The following is a 21,002-nucleotide window of genomic DNA, read 5'->3' as shown; positions in this document are numbered from 1 at the left end:
GAAGAAGAGGGTCTGGTAATAATGAAAAAAATTGAGGAGGAAAACATGGAGGGGAAGATGATGAGTAGAGGTTGGATGAAGTGAAAGAGAGCACTGATGTGGAAGCTTGAGCAGGTTATAGTAAAGAGGAGAGAGGGTGTTAAAGAGGTCAAGCAGGAACAAAAGGAGCAATGAGTAAGGAGGAGAATGGAGAGGATTACCAGAACATGGATTTTAGAGGGAAAGAAAGACAACTCTAAGAGCACTTCAGAAAAAAAAAAACCCTTGGAGTTAAAGAAGTTGGATTGGTGTTGAAGTGTGGTTTGGCCGTGAAGAGAAACTTGGGGGCTCCCCATAAATAACACTCCACATTCTAAAAAAAAAAAGAAAAAGTGCACTTCTTCACATTTCTGTAGCTCAGTGTGCATATGTCATGTGTCAGTGGACCAGTCCCACAGAGGTAATTGAATCAGGACATGAAAATAACAGCAGGACAGACTCGGGGTGAAATGGCCGGGCACAGCTGGAAAAGCAACACCCCCTTTGAAACCTTTAAAGAAAAATAAAAGGAAACACCGGGGGGAAACGGCGGCGCTGTGAGCATCTGAGACTGCAGTGTCCAGAGAGCAGACTCTGAGTGACCTTTCACAAGAGCCACAGCTCCAGGTGCAACACAAAGTGGGTCTGTTTAACGTCTAATCTGATGCCTCACCTACTTTTCTTTCAAGACCTAAATACCTCTGCTTCCAGAGTGAGTCTTTTTTTTTGGTTTTGTTTAAACACGACTGCAATCATCCACAACTGGGTAAAATTACGCCCGAACAGGTGAAAATTGATTCAGGTTCACCCTGTCACAAAAAGCATGCTCGGCGTGAAATAAACCAACTTGCTCCACATCCCCACAACGCTCAGCGTGCTTTTACAGGTTATAGAAAAGAAACCTGCAAAGGAAGACGGCAAAATTGATTTAGCGGGGGCACAAAGTGCTCAGTTTGTGGCACACTTTTAACTGAGCACATCCAGCAAACCATCAGTATTCTAAAGGGGAAATTGCCTGTAAAAACTTCCCACTCTGCTACTGCATACCTCAAACAAGAGCAAATGTGAGGGGGATTCTCGGGAGCAACGTGTAAATAAACCCAAATAAGGTGCAAACAAGCCCGACGGGGGGAAAGGAGAGGGTCGGAGGGAAAAATATAAGGTGGGCGAGTGTTCGCTGCAGCTGCCCAAGACTGTTAATGTCTGCACTTTTTCTGTTAGACACAACCCCTTGGGCTACCTCGAACAATTATGCTATTCTTCTGGGGCTAAAAGTGCGGGTGTCTGCGTCGCGAGACTGCGTCTGGAGGTGATAAAACAGCAGTGAGCACATAAATAATGACTTAATGATCCCCTTCACCTTAAGCTGTAATGATGACTTTGGCGTTTTCCTACCCCGGACGCCAGTGGGGTGGGCGGGATAATCCACATGTGGCCTCCAGGTGTGCTTTTTACTCCAACATCTTAGCATAAGAAACCTCAGGAATCCTATATGTGCTTTGTTCAGTTTCGGATTTTCTCGCTTCGCGGTGCTGCACATTCTCCACGAAAGCCTTCCTGTGACAGCGTTTGTCACGCAGTATAGATATAAACCTTGGGCTAAACATGTGTCCTTTCAAGCGAATAATACACCTGGATAATCTGCATCAATCATTCCGTCAATTCACATTCTTTTGCATGACAAGAGCGCATGGAAAGGTGTGCGAGCATCTGAGTGACAACCTTACACCTAATCAGGCGTGCAGCTAAATTATAGTCCAGCTACTGAAGCAGAAATAAAATTTCTATAGGTACTGTGTGACATTGTTGTTTAAGAACAATACTTGCAGTTGACACACAAATGTACCCTGAATTAAGACCCTTGACCTTTCTTTCTGGTAATTATGTTCTTTGGCTAAATATGGATCTATTAGAAACATGTTTTTTAAGAAAGCTATTTTTACTTATTTTGCCAACACTTAATTACTTTTTGCAGCTTCTGAAAAGTTCATTGGGGATTCTGAACGTCATCGATTCCCACTGTAGCAATAAAAGCTGAGAACCAGAGATAACATACATATTGACTGTTTTATGCCAATGACTTCAACAGGTTGAGCGAAACCTGCCAGACCCTGGAGATTTGAGAAGGTACGAAATTACACTGTGGGTATGTAGTAAGGGAGACAAAAAGAAAACACTGGTTAAAATTATAGCAAGGCTCAAAAGAAACAAAGAGTTGTTTGTTTTAGCTCATGGGGCTGAAGAAGGCAGACATAAGGAGTTGGCATGATTGTAGCGTTATGCTGATGACAATGATATGTTCCTGCAAGACTCTCTTTATGCTCAGAGAAGTGCCCCTGCAACAGTGAGAGGCAAAAGAACTGAAACTGCTACTGTAAAAACCGTGACTGATTGAGGCCATTACCTGGGTTGTTACCACCTCTGGGTAATTTACTACATTCAGTGTCTACCCTCTGATCTTCGCAAATGAAAAGAATAAGCCAATTTTTTATGGAAATAAAAAGCAGTGGCAGTTTTTGCATGAATCCCACCCTGGGGGAGCGACTCCTTCTACTGCTTTTTTTTGTTTTTTATAAATTGATGCACAAATCCAAGCTATTCTAAAGATCCTAGAATAAATGTAAAAGAATGAAGTTCCAAGTTTGATTAATTTAGGAATTTTGGACTTTGGATAAAAGATGATAAAATGCAGTTTTAATACCTTAAAAAAGTGAAGTAGTTACTGAATCTTATGCTAAATGGGAATTCCAAATCAGTATTAAAACTTTACCCATTACTCTGCTATGGTGTGGCGGGGTAAGTATTTTGTTGTAATTTCTTTCTGTGCATAACTCCACACTGAATAGGCATGCATAAAAGAGCCATATTGCCGACTGATCAAACATTAGATTTTTAATTAACATCAAAACATTTTTTTTTTATTGGAAACCTATATCTACAGTTACGGTATCACTTAAAAGAAGCGGAAAAATATCCATGAGTTGAAAAGAAGAAATAAAGAGAAACTGGAAGTCTTCTGTTGATTTTTTTATAACCAGCAGACATTAAAGAACCAAAACAAAGAGTAGTTGCACAATTACCTCCTGAGAGTCAGCTCCTTGATGGTCCCGTGCATCGGTTTAGGCTTCATGCGGTGTGTTACATCTCTTTTTTGATGTTTTTTCTAAAAGTTAACAAAAAGACGCCAAAGCTGCAGGAAAGAATCCCCCCTTGCCCTGGCCCTTAACCATAACAATAAGGCGAGTGCTTTTCCACCTAGAAGGCCCTGAGGGAGCAGTGTGGAGTACAAAATAGAACAGGATGCTACAGGGCACTGGTTTCATAAGGGCAGAGGTCTATTTTTAATGACAACAAGAGCACAGCAATACCATGCTGTGTATAGGGCAAGCCAAGGGGAGAAGGATGTTATGCGTAGGAGTTGTTTCCTTCACCATGGCTGTCTGGAAAGTTCTGCAGAGGCTTTAAGTCAAAAAATATTGTGCAAGTTTCCTGCAACAAAATCCCCCACACAAATGACTTCTTTTCATTGATCCCAGATTGTCACTGAGGATGATAAGCTAGTTTTCTTCTTTTGGGTCCCTGTTTTCAAGTTAAAGTTAAAATAATAGGACGTTCATGAGTTTCTGCAAATCCGCTTCTCCCTAGCATACCTGAATCTCCATAACAGTGCGGAGAGAAAGTCGGGGGTCAGCATGGAGGTGAATAGGGTCAAGTCGGGGTCAACGAGCTGGAGCAAAACCCTTATGAGAATGTGAAAGTGGAGACTTTCCATTCAGTGGAAGTCCGACCCGCTGACCCCCTGACACATGCATCTGAGCTGGATGTGAAACAAACAGAAATACAAATATACTTCCTGTATGTATACAGAGTTATTTTTGTTACTGTCTGAGTTCCCTCTGGTGTGCTTGAGGATTCATTCGCTGATTCCACTACAATCACTATCCAGCAGTCTCTGTTTCACTTTATCAGAAGAATCTCTGCCAACACTGGGGAATGCTGCAGGCTGTAAAGCTTCTCTAAACAACATAACACGATACAGACCTTAAGACCAGTACAACTGTGATTTTTTCATACAATTTTAAAAAAGAAAGTTTGTTTATTTATTAACAATCAACCTTGGTTCTGACATATGTATAAATAAAATATCTACAGTCAAAAAAAGAATAAGAAAAAGCAAAATGGCTCAGTAAATACTTGTCTTGCCAAAATAGCTGTAAGAATTATATGAAAGTAAATTTAGGAAATAATTCATATAAAAATAGTGTTAATTGTTTGCTGTTTTTTGTTTGTTTTTTTGCTTACACACTTCAGTTGAATACCTTGGTCATAATTATAAATAGAAATATATACAAATAGAAATAATAAATATTGTATTTAAAATCAGAAATATGTTATTATTAGCTCTGCTGCACAGCTAACAGTTACAAGAAGTTTAAGACCGAAATAGGATATTACTTAAAAGCTGGCAGGTTGTTTACGATGATTGATTTTTACTTCATGGCTAAGAAGCATCCTTCCAGTAAGGTCTTCACATTTTAATACAGATCTTGTTTGAATAAAATAGCACCAGAGTGTGCTCCAAAAGCAAAGACATTAAATAAAAAAAACTTAAAACTGGTGGGGATTATGGATTTCTACAACTTTAATGTCACTTTAATAAATGTGATTTATGGCCCCCATGATAAATGTTTGTCCAGCAATCATTCAAAGGCTTTCAGTGTTTTTGTAAGCATCTGAGTACGTGCAAAATGGTGTTATTTCATACAACTATAGCTTTAAAAGTAATAAAAGCCTATGAGTGTTTGAGTGCGATCCCTGTTAATGATACTATTCCATTTAAACTATTCAAATCATACGTCACATTCGTTCTTTTGTGAATTTCAGTCTCGTGTTTCCAAAATGTACATGCTAAAAAAAACAAAACGCTGGATGAAAGTCGATCCGGTCAGATGAACAGCCAATCATACCCATCCCTCAGCCTGCCAGAAATGATGGCATTTCAGCCAAAGGGGGCATTAAACATGAAAAAGAGACACATCCGCTGCCCTCCAGATGTTCCTAAATGTTAATTGTAACCTCAGAGACTTTAAACCACAGGCCATCTCTTCCATGTTTCAGCACAATAACAGGGGAAAAGGGGGATTATGCCTTGCCTGTACAAAGAGCCATGGCATCATCCCCCTTTATTTAGGTCTAACAAAGGAACAAACAGCTGGTAACAAAGAATGCGCCGATATAAGAGCAAGCGCTTTGGCAGCTCTCCGGTTTGAGGCATTCAGGTGTGTGTTAACTCAACAACAGCTACCTACGACATCATCCGGGAGTTCGGAGAAGCAGCTAAATAGTCCATCTGTCTGGCCTAAATGGAAAAGTTGCATACTTTTAGCCTGTTAAATGGTCACCTTTACAGCAGTACAGTCATAAAAAAGACCAACAGAGTTTGGCTGAGCAGATTATCGTTAAAAGATGCCTTTTCTCTCTGGGAACAAAACAGAATACTTAAGGAACAATGCAGTTTCCAAACGTTGTGGCCAGCAAGGTTATGTACGGCCGTAGCAAACGTCCCTACAGCTCACAGCAACTCTAAAACACGATGGTGGGTGGCTGATAATTCGGGCTTATTTTGCAGCCAAAGCACCTTGGATACAGTAAGTGAAATAAGAGCTCCTCCACGCACATAAGAGTGAGGAAGGTAAGAAAGGACAGATTAAAAGAAAAGGGTAAAACTGCAAAGAAGGCAGCAGCAGATACGCATCAATATTTGTGGGGAATAAATAGGAATTAAGGTGCAGCAATGAAATCGTGTGCAGAACTGGAATGCAAAAACTGCAACAACTTCAGGGGATTAAAAAGAACGTAGGAAATAATGGGGGGAAATTCAGCTTGAATCATACACAGGATTTTAATCTGATTTATGTTTTTTTTTTCACAAAGCCACTTTAGAAATGTTTTCATTTTTGTCACATTTCTAACAGTAATTGTGAGTTTAGAGTGATCTGCATTGTACTTTTCAGCTATTTCTGTATTTTCACAGATCAATAATCTGCATAACATCTGATCGAAGTTCATGTCTCCGGGTGATCTCAGCAACTCTACAGAGTTCGAGAAAAAGAACATAAACTTTCTGTCGAACAGCACAGCAAGACCACTACATTAACCAACCCTGTATTGTGTTTCGAAACAAGGGGACCTCTAGCAATGCCTAAAGGTTTATTGTATTGTTTTCTGCAGCAGCTTATATCCTTATCGCTGCAACCCAGTACCTGGCTAGACTTAATTTCCCATAACATAATATCCCTTGAAACAAAACTCCCACTTGAGCACAACAGTATTCGGGTCCAAATGATCGCTTACTGTCATGCACACATAAAAGTCAAGTCAGGCATAAATGTAGAGAGCAAGAAGCTTGATGTTAGTAGCAAGCCACATAGTCCGTAACTGGTAGTCATTTTTCCCTGTCCGTTTATTTAAGGAAGACTGAAAGGGTATTTAGAGGGAATAATGAACACTTTATTATTCACTGTCGGCAGTTTAGATCAGACAGCACATCCACTGTGTGGTTTCACCTTCAGAACTGAGGCAGCATTGTGTCTTGGAGTCACCAGACCACACAATCATTCTGGTGCTGAACACAGTCTGGCAAAGAGCATGACTCTTGAGAGTCTCGTGTCAGGAGAGCACGCCGTGATTGCAGCAAAGGTTGTGGAAATCAATGGGTGAATGGAAAGGAGTGCTCTGCCCCTGCGCTTTCTTGTTTTTTCTCCAATTTCCCTTAAAGTGAATGTCCTGAAAAATATCTCTTTGTGTAATTAAAGCCGTGCTTCAGACTCCCCTGTTATTCCCGTGTATGCCACCTTTGCTAACTAGTAATTGGTGCACCAAATTTGCATGATTTAAGCAGAGCCTTACCAAGGAATAAATATGGAAAATATGTATCTGTAAGCATGCAGAGTATGAGGCAGAACTTATTCATAGTCATTGGATATGACCCATTCCATCACCATCAAAAACTAACATATTCCATAACCTTTCCACTGGAGAAGCCTTTACAAAAATGTAAACAATGTGGCCTATATTCATATTCCTAATTTTAAAGCCAACATAGACAAAGCTCCACTGTCTTGCAAATTCATTTTGTGTATCTTCAAGGTATTTTGGCATTTTATACGGTAGAAACACAATATACCATATAATTATAAAGTGGAAGAATTTTATGTTTTTTGTTTAGATTCTTTAGTGATAAATATCTAAAAAGTGGGTTAGCCCACTGCCATGGCAGGTACAAATCCTTTGACATATTTCATTCTTATTTGCAACATTTCCCGAGGTGCGTCAAAATGCTTGGAGAGTGTCAGATCTTCAAATCTTGCCGCAGACACTCTACTAGATGAAGGTCTGAACTTTTGGCCAATCTAACACATGAAAACGCTTTGATCTGAACCGCTTCCTCGTAGCGCTGGCTGTATGCCGAGGGTTGTTGTCCCAACCGCAAGTTTTTCAAAGACACAAACAGGTTTTTGTTCAGGATTGGCCAGCATTTAGCTCCAGCCCACGTCTTCCAGATTGTGACAAGCTTATCTGTCCTGGGCTGAAGAAAAGCATGATAGTGCCACTGATGACCGAGCTTCTCACCATATCTCTAAGGAAGAGCCCACACACCCTGTGGAGAAAACTCATTTTGACCGCTTGTTTCCATGACCTTGTTCTTTCGGAGGTCATGGCCCAAAGCTCATGACCATAGATGAGGGTGGGAACGTAGACTGACTGGTAAATCTAGGGCTTTGCCTTTTGACTCAGCTCTCTCTTCACCATGACAGACGGGAACAGCGTCCGCTTGACCGCAGACGCAGCACCAGTCCGCCTATCGATTTATCACTTCATTTTTTTCCCCCCTCATTCATGAAAAAGACCCCAAGATACTTAAACTCCTCCGCTTGGGCCAGAACAACTCATGTGAAGTAAACACAGCAACATGGTGGAGGGTCAGACACAAACGTAGCGCATGTTCAACACGACTGTAATGTTGGTTGGCAGGGGAGAGACCATGTAGAGCGGGCTCATTAGAATGGAAGAGTCTGAGGACACTACTAACAGCCATTAGCCTCGTGAGACCATCCTGATCTCGCGAGCTTTCAAGGTTTCACTCGCAGATCAATCTGGCTACTCTCCGTTAAAGAAAATTTGGAGCCGTTCACCAAACGAACGTCCAATCAGCGTTGGCTTTGAGGCGGGTTGAGGTGTGACGCAACGAGAAGCGCGACAGTTCAGTCTAAGGAACATGGTGGCTTCAGCCGATGAAACTAGCGTTAGCGTGGCTATCGAGCAAGTTTTATCAGAATTACAGAGTATTTCTTCACTGAGCTAACAAGCCTTTACCTGCAGCAGCAAGAGTAGCATGTTGACGAGTACGTTATATGCTTCGTTGATCTGATTGGTTTATTTGGCCCGTCTATCACCAACATAGGCCAATCAGCTAACCAGTATTTTCGCCCCTTCCCAAAATTACTTCAACGAAAGGTTTCCAGATGGATATGCAAAGCAAATCTATCTGGCGGCGTCACGCCAAGCCAATTATTTGCCTTGGCGTGAAAACAACTCTGGACAACGCTGTGTTTGTTGTTATTTGTGAGAGTGAGGCGCATATGAGTTACGAAGACGTCATCGTTTAAGAGAAGAACCGGGCGTCTTGAACTTTTCCCATTTTGGGACCAAGTTTCAGCAATGTTTGTTTGCAGTCTCCCAAAAACGCTGGGTCCGTTTGAACCCACAGCCTAAATGCTAAAACACCTTTGCAGATACACCTAATCTTATCTTCGTGGGGACTAAGTTTTCAATCAGTCATGGTGTTTTAAATGTAGTTATAGTGCTCCGTTGAAATGTCCAAAATCTAGGAAATCATTTTATGACATAAGGCTGCTTTAAACCTCAACCTAACATGTACCCTGACTTGTCTGTTTTGTTTCTTGGTCTTCATTATGCTGGCTGCCCGCTAATATTGTCTAAAAACCTCTGAGACCTACACAGGACATTTGCATTCATGCTGACATTAAATTACATGAACGTGGACTCCATGTAGTACTTAGTTGACCTCTAAAGGAAACTGATTATAATGGGTTTTATTTAGGACATCATCGTATAGAAGGCTGAATACACACCAAACTTTTCAAAATCATATTTGTAAAAATAATTAAAAACCACACATTTTTCCACAGTTCCACAGTTGTGTACCACTTTAGATTGTTCCCTTAATATACAGTCACAGTAAAGTACTATATATTGACTTTTGTGTTTGGAAAGGGACCAAATGTAAAAAAAAAAAAGGTTTATGGGGCATGAATGTTTTGCAATGCACCAGATAGTATTCATAGCAAACATGAGGAAAAGAAGAATAAAAATATTTAAAATTGAGGAGGAAAAGGCAGCCTTTATCTGTTAAAATGTATTTGTTAAGTATTATATTGGAGCAAACTTTAACAACAAGGCAGCTTCTTTAAAACATACTTTAAAACATTACAAATCATCCAGCCTCAGCTTTCCCAAGTTCTAGTCAGTAACCTGATGGGTCACAAGATTATTAACAGCGTAGGAAAGAAGTTCTGTGGCGCCAAAGTCTTATCAGTTTTAAGACTCGTCTGTAATCTTAATATGCGCAGAAGTTTAGTGGGAAGATGGGAACAGTCTCTCTCAAAAGCCAGAATGATCATACGATCACACTATACAGTGTGTGATTTTATTAAGTTCAAGGTTAATTTAAAAAGCGGCCATGTTTCTTTTGAAAAGAAAGAAAGAAACATGAACTATATCTCTGTTGAAGCATGGCCAAGAATTAGCAAGAAAGTTCAAATCTGTACTACTTTCAGCTGCCTAAGGGGCGAACTCCAAAGCGGAAAATAGTCTGCAAAGCACCTGAGGGTCAGTCAGGAGAGTCAAGGGAGTAAATCCAAGAGAGTACATTTTCTTAGATTTGACCGTCAGTGTGCAGAAACCTGGGAATATGTTGTTGAGTGAGCATACAGAACATAGTCAAGTAAAAAGGGCTTAGAAAATTGATATTTCACTCATGCCCTGCTTATACTCATGCCCTGTAATACCAAATGCTGCCTATCTGTCCTTTTCCCTGTTTAAGGTCCCCTAACACTGACAGCTGAATCCAACTGACCAGCACATCCAGGAACCTATGGTGTGGGTGCCTCTTGTACAATTATTTGCCTGAAACCTGCTCCCACTGGTGCCTACTTATCACTTCCTATATTTCATCTCTATCTCCTTGATTTTCTCCCTCCTGCCCTTTATTCTTCTTTTCAAGAATCAGATATTTCCCCTTTTTGTCCTGGAAACTGAAGTTCTTATCTTTTTTGCCTTCGCATCTCCCCTCTCATCTCCCTTAGTATCTCTTTTTTGCATGGCTAAAATGCCTTTAGTGGACTGCTTTATCTTTTTGATGTTATCACCAACTTTCGCATGAGGTTGGATAAGGGAATTTGGCATGCTCTGCGGTTTTACTTTCGCATTCATCTGCTGGGTAAAGGATCCTCTTGAAAGTCTTTCCTTTTTTTTCTAGGATATTGCTCTGATAAGCCCTCTGTAATATTTCAAAGCATAGATAAATGTTTTCATTTGCTGAAGATTAAAGGACTTTCTGTATTTATATCCTTCCACTGATCAAATTAGAGCTTTTCTGGCTGTTTGCGTTGCAAACACAACACATCAAAACACTTATTTATCCTGTAATGACGCACTTCAATTAAGATGAGATGCAGCAATCCAAAACCAGTGAGGATTAAAAACCTAAAAAGTACAGATCGGATCAATCAGATCCCTTATTGGTACAAAACCTTAAACTGATGCAATTCTTGGAGTGGATATTTGGTGGAGGCCTATGATCCATTGACTCAGACTGCATGGTTTTGTTCAGATGAAACAATACTGCCGGAGCCCGATATTCAGATGCCATTTGTCCTGAAAAGCTGCTGTTTGGGGTTGCACAGCAGAGCAGTGTTGTATAGTAACAAAGTAAAAATACTTCACTACTGTACTTAAATATATTTTGGAGTACTTTATACTTTTCTCGAGTATAACATTTTTTGATAAGTTTTACTTTTACTTCACTATATTTCTGAACTTAATTGCATACTTTTACTCCAATACATTTTCACTGTTTGGTTTAGTTACTCGTTACAAAAAGAGAGAGAGAGAGACTCACGCATGCAAGTGTTTTGACCCCACCTACTGATTGACTGCAACAAAGTCGGGACTTGCCTCGGCTTATTCATCACCACCAACAGGATAAGAAGCTGGTTCAGTGGTAAAGCAGGTTAAATTAACCTTGTGGTATAGGTAAAGCATCTAATAGCAGAGAGTCCTAATTTTCTTAACTAAATGATAACCTGCATGTGTATCTATTAGCAGGTTTACCACTTCCTGTAGGTTAACTAGACCTGGTTTATCACTTAACCATGTTCTTAGTATACACCTCCTGGTCTACGTTTTGCCTGCACTTGTACAATTTTAAAGTGTATACAAATACAAATACAAATACAAATACAAAAAGGTTGTATTTTCAGTCTTAACTTGGTCTAAATTTCTCCTGCACTTGGCTGTTTATATTATTTCAAGTGAATTTGACTTTCAAAATTTACCAAAATCTAAAAAATGTCATTCAAACTGCATTTGCTTTGTTTTACTTTTTACTTATACTTTTTATTTCATTACTTGAGTACATCTATTTTTACAGTAATTTTCATACTTAAGTACAAGACATTTCAGATACTTTAAGACTTTAACTCAAGTAACATTTCAGTCAGTGACTTGGACTTTTACCAAAATCATATTTTGGAGAGGTACCTATACTTTTACTTGACTCCGAGATTTCAGTACTTTATACAACACTGCAGCAGAGCATACTGTTAATTAAAAACTAAACTGAATTAACGCACTAACAAAAAAATCATGCAAAATCTACTTTTTTCAGCTTTTAGCCATGTTGTGGTGCTATTCCTATGTTATTCCTTCATGCCCAAAGATGTGTTTTGCTTTTTTCATGCATGTCTGAATAATTTCTCTCTGAGCAGCAGCCCCTCCCTGTCCAGGGAAACGACTGGTCTCATTGCTGGACGTATGTAAAGCGGTCGTACGTAGAGCGGTTTTTACCCCGCCCCCTCAAGGAAGTACCTACCTTCACCGCGCCATCCCAGCCCAGTAAACAACACGCCCACCGAACGGTTAAGTGAGGCATCTTTCTGCTCAAAGTTGAGACAAAGTAGCTCTTTTAGCACCTAGTCTGCACAGCGCCAGCAACTGCTGTTTTTTTATAATATGCTGCAGCGGCTTTAGAGCGACCCCACATGGGGAGAGGCGACGTTGGAGTGAAGGCAAGGTTGGAAAAATGCCACTAATATTTCACAACAACCCTGCCTCTCGCCCATTGACAGCTGGACATAGGCATCAGCATCCCTCGCGACCCCACAAGGGAAAGACGTGTTAGAAAATGGATGGATAGATGGATATTTCACTACAAGTGAAAACTCCCTAGTGCCAAAGACAATATTTCATCATATGCCTATGGTTGACTTTGAAAGGCTTAAGAAAAAGCACGGATAGAACCTTTAATAAAACAGAACACGTTAATTGGTAGGTATGGACATATTAGGGATGTTTTTTTTACTCATTGCCATTCCCACATTGCTGTACTTCACACACCAAAGTTAAAGCCAGGGAGAACATACATGTAGTAACTTTTAGGACAACCATTTGCTAATTTCCTTTGACATTGGCATGAAAGAAAGTGTAATAATAATCATAATGTATCTGAAATGTTTTGTTTGCAAAACCAGGACAAACATCAGACTGTACGTTTAAGAAAAAAGTGCTCTGGACTGGAAAACATTGCCATTCAAACTCAGTATTGGAATCTGGACCTAGAAATCCCAGATCAGAGCATCTCTACTAAAAATCCTCTAAGGTTCCCAGCCCAGACACTTCCTCCTGCTGATATATAAAACCAAAAGCAAACACAAGCTGAGCCCCGCTTTAGTAATAGCTGGCTGCTAATTTAGTTGTGCCTATACATAGCAACGAGTGTTAAAGTCTCACAGGAGGCAGTCCAGTTTTACTCTCACCTCTGAGGTGCGAGCCGCAGCGTGAAAAGAAGAAGCTTCTACAAAAGGAGAATTATAAGAGCTGAGCTCTGATATCAAATGATCCTCCATTTCGCTCTTGAAAGTTGTTCATCTTTCGGATAATTATTACAGGGTGACATCTCAGAGAGGTCAGAAAAAGAAGAGAGAGAGAGAGAGAGAGAGAGAGAGAGAGAGAGAGAGAGAGAGAGAGAGAGAGAGAGAGAGAGAGAGAGAGAGAGAGAAGCATAAGTCACCCCCTCTGTGTGTCTACATGGGCACTTGGTGAGAACTCAATCATTCGCCATCCGAATGACCCCCAGAGCACCCGATCAGTCAGTAAACAAAGGCTGGTGAGAGAGCTTCACTTTTTCATCCCGGATTCTCTCATTTTAAATCTTCTTTTCACCTCTTCTCCCCTCCCCCTGACTCGTTAAAAGGGGGGGTGCCTCAATCCCCCCCCCCCTTTTGCTCCTCTTCACCTCTTCACCTCTCCCTCTTTCCAAACTCGAACGGACACAAGTGCAGGAGAAAAGCAAGTCAAAACTTAAAAAAAAATGTTTACAATAATCACTTCTGTTGTCACAAAAGTTTTTCTCCATCTCCGTTTTAACCTTTTTAAACATCCTCGCCGCATGATCCCCCAGTGCAAAAAGAGGCTTTAGGGATTATTTAATCATGACCCAAATAGAGTCCCCTCCTTTTTGCTTCTGTGCTCATGTCATGGTTAAAAGACAGACTCCTTTTGCTATTTGAGCTCGGTTTGGGGTTGCAGTGGAGAAAGAGGACGGAGCTAATGTAGTGTAGCAGTGCTGGCAAGCGACGGTCTGGCTCAGCGGAGATAATTCCCTCTGACGTGCGGACATGAAAACTGGATGTTTCACTCAAAACTCGCGGATATTTTGCTCTCCGACCCGAAGCATCAGAAATAACAGTGGGTCTAAGATCGGGCGTCACCTGCCTGCGTCTCTCCGTCTCTGTAGTCAGATGGTTTCCTACACCTGCTCTTGTGCCGTTTGCGGTGTTAACATGCAGTGTGAAATTACAGCGCCCTCCCCGGCCTGTTTAACAAGGGTACGTCCCGTCAGAGAAGTGCTGCGTGCATGTTTGTCTGACACGGGAGCACTTTTCATCACATCGGTCCCAGCTCTGGCTCATGTCCGCCTCAATTCTGAAAAGCGTCTGCGGTTTTTAATACGTCGCTAACGATTTCTGTACTCATTAAACATACCAAACCTTCCAGAACCGACCCTGACGGACAGGGATGGAGCGGTACTGATGCGCAGCTAAAACCAGACATTCACGTACACAGTATACAGGTACACTCAACTTTTTTTTCCCATTTGATGTCTGACATTAAATCAAATTAAAGTTTATGATAAGCAGAACACAATGGATGGATGTTAGTTCTTGTTTTCTGCTGAATTAAAAGAAAATGAGACTTTTTTTCACTTTATCAAAGGCTGACCTTTACATATATTTCCTTAGAATTTGGTAGCACTGAAGAAGAAAAAGGTTTTGTCTTTTCATACATACAGATGCATGTGACCACCTGTTTAAAACTGTAGCATCATGTAGGGTTTGTGTGGATAAACAACAGAGGCTGCGTTGTTGCCACATGATCTCTTCCTCGCAATCTCTTTGGAAATCATCACGGTGCTTTTGCGGCGAAGAAACAGAAGTGCTGTGAATGACAAACTTTCCGTTCCTTTGTGATGGACTGGCTCTCAGACTCACTCTGGGAAACCTTAGAGTTGCCATAGAAACACCACACCATCTCTCAAAATGACAGACAATAGAAGAAATAAAAGGAGGAGAAAAAAATGTTTGCTGACACAGTGGCAACTTTCTCCTTTATGTGGAAAGAGATCAGGAAGGTATCCAAACTCAGTGTCAGAGGCTCAAATGGCCATAAACCTCCCCGTGCTAAAGATAAAAACCAAATATCTGTTGAACTTTTTTACATTTTATCATGCTGCAATCATATAAAATGGGCAGTAAATTGAGAGTGTAAGAGATAAACCCACACAAAGAAGTAGTTTTTACAAACACAAATGAAATTCAATTTCAGGCCCCTTTATTCTGACCCCCCCCCCCCCCCCCCCCCCACCCTAAAATCTAAAACAATCAATTCAGGAGTCAATAGGACAGCGCTGCAAATCCGGCCTCAGTAGAAGTAGCTAGATGCAGAACTCTGTGTGTTCCCTGAACATACAGTCCCCATAGTGACGCATAGGTGGCTCCAGGATGCCTTTCTTCAATAGTGACAGGAAAATGGATGGAAATATGGGCAATCCTGGAAGAAAACCATTTAGAATCTGGAAAAGACTCAAGATGGAATTTAGCGAGACAACAACCCTAAACATACAGGCCGAGCAACATTGGCATGGTTAAGATCAAAGCATCTTCATGTGCTACAATGGCCTAGTCAAAGGCCAGAGCTAAATCCAATGGAGGCTCTGTGGCAAGAATTGAAAGCGGATGAGGATGAATACTCTCCATCTGATCTTTTTGGGCTTTGGTTATTTTGCTAAGAAAATTGCCAAGAAATGTGGGTCTGAAAAGGACTGATTCAAAAGGCTGAATACAAATGCGTGCCAACTGTTTTCTTTAGATTACTCTCAATCATTTGTTACTTTCTGTTAGTCAATCATGCAAAACGGACCCATGAAATACATTGGACTGTGCGGTTTTAATACAACAACTTCTGAATAACTTTTGCAAGGCACTGAGTGGGTCTTTAGTACATGCAGGATCCACAACAAGGCCTGAAAGCAAACACGTCAGGAGAAGCCAGAGTCGGACGAGATGATGACAAAGTGGTTGTGATGTATAAATACCTCTGGGCAATGAGAGGACAAAAACCAGCAGGAAACAACAGTGAGCCACTTCAGCTATTGTTTGAGTCTCTGAGTTTACTTGCATAAGGGCAATAAATGATGCACTGGGAGAATTTTAGTAAAACCAGTTCTTCCTTAGCAATAAAGTCAGATCCTTTGTAGAGGCAGACACAGACGATCCTAAAACTCCACCTTGTTGGTGCCAGATAAATAAGTAACCAAAGGGCTCTCAAAGAAGAGCGCTCTGGGGCCATAGGGTAATGACTGTTTAGTTTACATGTGCATGATTATGCCTTTTACTCTCTCTCTCTCTCAGTGGGGCCGGACCCCCCGTTGAGACGCCGGATCACAAAGGTCAACAACAATTGGCTTGTCATTTTGTAGGTTTCCATAGCGACCGCGTGGGCTGCCGAGGCCGCCGGGGTCATTTTCATCACAGAGTTCTCGCCGGCTAGGGCTAATTGCTGTGTTTATGCTGGTGTCAGTGCTAAGGCAAACTGCCATCACTTTGCAAATATCAGTGCAGCTAGTCAAGCAACGTTCTTCACGAAACCCAGGAATGCGCAACTGCTTACCAGGCCGTAAAGGACGGTAGGTTTTACGGTTGTTAGGTATGCCAGTCTAAAAAAAAAAATCTGATTAATCATACTGCTGTTTATGTAATTATTTCACTACATATAAATATAATTGTCAGCCTGTAAAGTGTTTCAAGATTCACCTTACAGTTCCCAAAGCCATCCGTTTAACCCCCTTTTTACAGAAAACCAACATATAATCAAATCTGAGCAGTGAGAATTTTCGTTATTATTTTCCATTTATAGTTTTTTTTTTTCCTTATGTTTAAGCAAGTTCGGCATTGATATTAACAGAATGTTCGCATGGAAAATGTATTAATTATAGTCTTTCAAAAAAGATGACAACGTGTCCTTTCTTTTGTTATTCCCAATCATTTTTTGCATTCACAGTCCAGTAAAAGCCTAGACACTGAATGAAAATAAAGTTACCTTCCAGACATTCATCCATTGTGTAAGCCCGCTTATCCTTGAAGAGTGGGTGGGTGGGTGGGGGGTATTTTGCCCATCTCCAGAGGTCAATGGGCAGGAGATGGGATATGCCTTAGACAAGTTTCCAGTCCATCACAAGGAAACAGCGGGTAACGCAGGACAAACAACCGTGCATGCACACTCATGGCAAGTTGGAGACAGCAATATACCCATCAGTCCTGTTTTTTGGGTTGTGGGAGGATACTGGAGTCCTCCCAGACATGGGTCACTTATTTCTATCGTTGAGCACAGTGTGACAGAAGGGATCAGAGATAAACACTCTGATGGACCTGAGCCCTTAAGATCAGATTAAACTGTTCATAGTATCAAACCTAATACGAACAGAACAAAAAAACTGAAGACAAAGGAAGCCTGCTGAAGCCTATACAGGCATAATCCCTTGCATTTCACATGGTGCATGCCTCAGGTATGAAAAAAAACAGTTGGTGATAAGTGATATAGTAAACTGTTATATCCATTCAGTTCTACACTGCTGAGCACGAGCTGTGCACAAGTGAATGCATAGCATTTAATTTATATGCATTATCTCCTAAAATTTAATGTACCCTTGCAGCTCTCCCTGAAGGGTTTTTGAATGCTGCATCTTCTTGGTTTAAAAAAAACAGTGCATCACATTCTTAAACTTGAATTTGCAGGCTAGAAAATGCTGGAATAAACTATTTCTGCAAATGTACCTGTGGAATAGTTAAACACAACCGCAGGTTAACACTTTCAAGGGCAGCTCTTGGCTGCAACATAATAATTGGATCACTTTGATGTGTTTGGAAGAAATACATCACTTGAAAATAGAAAATACATGCATTTCTTTCATCAACTGACAAATTTAATGGGGATTTTAGACAGCAAAAACGTATTAAACTTACATTTGAAATGGAGTTGGCTTTTAGTTTTTGGTTTTAGTTGATTTTTTTAGAGTAAAACAGGTCTTTTAAGCCCATGTTTATTTAGTCAAGAATAGTTTAAAACACTAAAACATACCTAATGAATATTTAAACAATGTTTTTTTTAAAAACTGACAAAATAAATGTAGGTTTTAGATAGCAGAAACAGACCAACATTTGTAGTTAAAGATAACAGTTATTGTCTTTCTCAGTTTATTTAGTTTGTACTTTTAATTGTTTAGATGGTCACCTTTTTTTTTTGCATTTTATTCCTAACTCAGTGGCTTTAAACACAGAAAGAGGCAAATGGGGATTTTTTTGTATTATTGCATATATATTTGATCAAGTAAATGTATATTCAGATGCTAAAACAGATCAAAACATGCTGTTAAAAGAAACAGCTGCAATAAGAAAGACCTTTTTATTTTTACAATGCAAACATATCTTTTAAGCCCTTTATTGAATACTGGTTGTCTTCACTTTGCTGTAAAGCTTTTTCATTGATGGGTCATTGCAGGTGGCATCATACCCATGAAGCATTACAGAAAACACTACAAGGTAGAGCTGCATTAAGATGCTTGCTCGGGAAAAAGGATTGATGCAAAGTCGGTGATTGGTGCAGTCACCTGCTTTCATTGGACAGATAACTTTTTACCTGCTGGAAACTTTGTCAGAGTTGTGCTATAATTATGGTTTAAATCTGAATGAAGCAATATGATTGGTTTCCATTTGGATAAAATAGATGGATTTTTTTTCCATTGTGAAGTGCCTCGAGATAACATTTGGTATAATATGGTGTTATACAAATAAAATGAATTTGGGTTGACTTAACCTACCCAATGCTATTGAAACCAACAGCTTAAGAATTAAGATGTTAGAGGAGAGAGGGAAAAGCCAAACACAGCTGTGAATGTGTGAGTATTGAGCAGACTTTAGCTTTGTAACAGTGATGGCTGCACTCTGTCAGCACCACCAAGTGGTCAGTAGTTAAAGGGCATGGAGGGGAAAAAAAAAAAACTTCTAAAACTGATGCTTTAAAAAAGAATGGATCGTGGGTTTGTGTACATTTGGCGCTACATCCCCAAAAAACAAACATAACGTAAACAATGCATTCAAAATTGATTGACAGGAAAGCGCTGTATCCGTGAGAAAATGTTTGAATTTCAAATAAAGCATAATAAGTACATTAACCCAATATAATAACACCGCTTCTGTCTCTTACCAAGTAAAGTGTCCAACTCCCGTTCATCTAGCACTGAGTGGAGCTGCGTGTTCTTGTCCCGGTGGGAATAGTGATGAGGTGATTGAAAATGAAGAGGATCTGGAGATGAAATATCCTTACAGCTTGTGTGTGTCTCTGAGAATGCCGGCCACGTTGGAGAAAAAATAATAATTAAACTCAAACAAAAACTCCTTCTGTCTATACAGAGATCCCTCTGCACTCTGTCCCGTCCCTCCGGAGCCCCGTGTGATATTTCTGCCCCACGGGGAAGCGCTCCGTGCCGGGTCCAACCTGCCCGGCGCACGGTTCGTAATCGGACACCGCACTGTCGCGCTGCGCCACGCACCGAATGCCTCCGCTCCGCTCCGTGCCGTGGTGAGACAGAAATATATATATTAAAAAAAGCACTAGCACCACGAAAAAGCGACAAAAAATAACTTTTGTATCTCAGCTGTAATGGCTGCTTGTGCAAAGAAAAGCACAGCCAGAGGAGCGGAGGTGGGCGCCGTGTCCACAATGCTGCTTTCAGTCAAAGCTGCGCAGCTTAGGAGCAGGGTTTTTGTTAGCAGAGCACTGCGCCCCCACTTTGCGCGTCCACTCCAGCTTGGGGGGGGGGGGGGGGGGGGGGGGGGGGAGACGTGGCAGCGACGCACAGCTGTTCTGCAGGTGGAGGCAAATAAAGTGAAGACCATACGATGATGGAGCAACAAGTGGATTGACTCAGATTTGTCAAAGTGGACTTTTATTGTGACATACTGAGAGCAATACCACAGAATCTGGTGAAAGGTCAGTGCCATGGTAAAGCTGTATGTAACGTTGAGAACGTTGTGTGTCAGTGTTGTAGAGAAGTGTAAAGATGTATATATTGTGGCCCTGTTTACACATTTTCCCAAACATTCAGATAAAAAAAAACTGTTTTCAGTTGCACAACTCAAGATTCAGGATGATTAGCGAAGTTGGTCTTTCATGCATCTGCAACAGATTGGATCTGGGCAGAGGAGATCAAAACGTGTAGCTTGTGATAGAAAACAAAAACCCTGAAAAAAACTTAAAGGGGACCTATTTTGCTTCCTTTTAAATAAGTGAGGACAATTTAGATCTATGGGCTATACAAAACATTACATGTTCTGCACAAAATCATTCTCACATTATGAAATTTCACCTTCTTTGTTCCACCTATTTTGAGCTCCTGTCAAAATGATTCGTTTTAGGACTCTGTCCCTTTTATGCAAATAAGCTGTATATGGCCACGCCCCCAACTCAATGTTGGAGACATTGTACTGTTTGCTGGGGCATCGTCAGCTTTGCTCCGTTTAGTATTCGATTTTTATTGCCTGTCTGGTATCACAGTTCCTAGTGAATTTTTATGAAAAGTATTTAAATATAAATACATATGTTAATCTTTGCACAGGGATGGTGGTGGTGGGGGGAGTCACAGGTGCAGCAGATTAATCTGATTGCAAGCTGCAGGAGGAGCGTCAGGATCTTCTCAGTCAGCCTGGCCACAATCTTAACTCACATTGATGTGTTAGGAAGGCCCAACCAAAGTCCACACCAAAATCCAGCTGGGAATCCTGCAAATACAAATCTGAAATATATGGTCTGGATTAACATTTAAACCCATTTACTCTTTAAAACCCAATTACTTTTTTAAGTCAACAGAACAATTTATGGTGGCGACCCACAAAATTGACTTCATGGAAGAGTGGCAATAATTAAAAATAGACACAGTCATAAGAAGTACCGTTTGCAGTTTCCGACTAGACAAGAGCAAGATTTTACTTGCACTGAACAACTTGCACCCTAAACCTACCACCCCCAGTATGGAATATAGTGATGCTAGCGTCATGCTGTTGGGATCC

At 40.7% G+C, this 21,002-nt stretch overlaps 1 protein-coding gene across 2 annotated transcripts in view; it reads right to left on the bottom strand.

Moving 5' to 3' along the window:
- sema5a (sema domain, seven thrombospondin repeats (type 1 and type 1-like), transmembrane domain (TM) and short cytoplasmic domain, (semaphorin) 5A) overlaps positions 1-19,700 on the bottom strand; it is a 223,847-nt gene extending 204,147 nt beyond the window's left edge. The window contains exon 1 of one of the 2 annotated variants that reach the window (XR_004927321.1): positions 19,141-19,700. The gene's annotated coding sequence lies outside the window, so the exon portion shown is untranslated. The remainder of the gene's footprint in view (positions 1-19,140) is intronic. The other variant, XM_012857340.3, reaches the window with a different exon arrangement.
- Between the last annotated feature and the right edge of the window lie 1,302 nt (positions 19,701-21,002).

Source organism: Fundulus heteroclitus, chromosome 21 (assembly GCF_011125445.2).
Source record: "Fundulus heteroclitus isolate FHET01 chromosome 21, MU-UCD_Fhet_4.1, whole genome shotgun sequence".
Taxonomy (NCBI): Eukaryota; Metazoa; Chordata; class Actinopteri; order Cyprinodontiformes; family Fundulidae; genus Fundulus; species Fundulus heteroclitus.
This window is presented reverse-complemented; position numbering and strand designations above follow the sequence as displayed.